Raw genomic sequence first — 2065 nt, forward strand, 5'->3', positions numbered from 1 at the left:
GGTTATTTATAAAGTGTTATTGTCTTATTACATGGTATAACACACACACACACCTTTAGAAGAATAACTTTGAGAATCATCAGAATCAGAAGATTTTATTTGAAATCATTTCAACATTAAAATCTTTAAAAGAAGGAAGAAGCAGCGAAGGAATCCATCCTATAATGTCCACTCGTCGTCCTCACAATGCTCCATTCTGCTTTCTGATTGGCTGTCCAGTGTGAAGACGTCTCCGCCGACGTGCATATCTCCACCAGACTCCATGTAAATAATCACTACTTTTAGCGTGTATAGAGCATGTAAATAATCACTACTTTTAGCGTGTATAGAGCAGCATATCTCCACCAGACTCCATGTAAATAATCACTACTTTTAGCGTGTATAGAGCAGCATATCTCCACCAGACTCCATGTAAATAATCACTACTTTTAGTGTGTATAGAGCAGCATATCTCCACCAGACTCCATGTAAATAATCACTACTTTTAGTGTGTATAGAGCAGTTTTTTTCTTTTTTTTTACATTTGTCACTTTTTTTAAAGTTCTTTCCCCAATTGTTTTTTCTCCAAATGTTATTAAATTGACAAAAAACACAAATTCAATGAAAGTAGTGAACTGACTATTTTTGACATTTTGTCACTTTATTTGACATTTTTCTTTCATTTTACACCTTTTTAAAGTTCTTTTACCAATTTTTATTTTTCTCCAAATGCATCGTCAACGATATGGTCGTCTTTTTCGACCCTTTTGTGTCTTCCCCCGGATGTTTTTGTCTTTTTTTTCAACGAGCATTTTGAATTTTTTTCTTTACATTTGTCACTTTCTTTGACATTTCCTCTCTTTCTAGTTCTTCTACCAATAGTTTTTTTATCCAAATGCTATAATGACCAAAACAGCCAAATGTAATGAAGCAGTGAGCTGGTTATTGATGCACCGTGTGAGGAGCGTTGTTGGGAACCTTCCTCGGGACTTTTTTTGGACGATTGGTTGAATAGAAACCCAAATGTCTGATATAGAAACTTTCTGGAAAGGAGTCCGATTAGACCGAAGACACCGGGACACACTGGCGGGACCAACCAGATTTATTTAGGCATCTAGAGCTCACCACACAGAGAGTTACATCTATTTAATATTTAATACAGAATACGGTTAAAACTCACAGGAGACAACAGGCTTTAAAATGAAAAGTTCAACAGCTTCTTCCATGGGGGGCTCAGAGAGAAGGGGGCCCTTTAAAATCTATTGTATACAGTCAGACCCCTGACCCCTGACCCCTGACCTCTGACCCCTCACTGCCCGATGTGAGTCTCATGCTCAGATGTAAACGGTTTACTGTCATACTGAAATTAGTGAAATCCATGAACTAATAAAGTTTTCTCATTATGAACAATAACAGAAGATGGAAATCATCTCAGAACCGCTGTAGCTAGCTATGCTAACGTTAGCTCCAAACACCATTCACCTGACAGCCTTTGTTGTGTTTGATGCTAACTTGTATTTAAGCTAGCAGTGAACCATCTTTGTTAAGTAGGTCCATTTTTACTGGGTTGACGTTACAGAAGTCTCTCGTTAGCATCTTATATGCTATATGCTAACTACTTGCGCAACTCACAGCTTCACTCTCCTCCCATTGGGCAGTGACAGGCCCTTTAAAATCTATTGTATACAGTCAGACCCCTGACCCCTGACCCCTCCAGACCATCTCACTGCTTCCTGTCTGCCTGGGTCAGCGCTGGCCGGTGTACGCCCGGAACCAGGAAGTGACGGACGCAGCTGCAGACGAGATCATCCCTCCGGCGTTAGCAGAGGGCTGGGACACCTGCAATGCACTCTGGGAAAGATCCATGGACTGGAAGAAGAGGGGGGGAGGGGGGGAAGAAAGAGAGACAACTATTGAAAATACTAAAGTACATTAATGTATTCTGCTGTCAGTTCCTCTGCAGCGGGCCTGACAGGTGTGTGCAGGTGTACCTGTGGAGTCGGGTGTTGTGTTGTGTACCTGTGGAGTCGGGTGTTGTGTACCTGTGGAGTCGGGTGTTGTGTTGTGTACCTGTGGAGTCGGGTGT

This window comes from Etheostoma cragini, unplaced genomic scaffold, assembly GCF_013103735.1.
Source record: "Etheostoma cragini isolate CJK2018 unplaced genomic scaffold, CSU_Ecrag_1.0 ScbMSFa_4665, whole genome shotgun sequence".
In the NCBI taxonomy this organism is placed as follows: Eukaryota; Metazoa; Chordata; class Actinopteri; order Perciformes; family Percidae; genus Etheostoma; species Etheostoma cragini.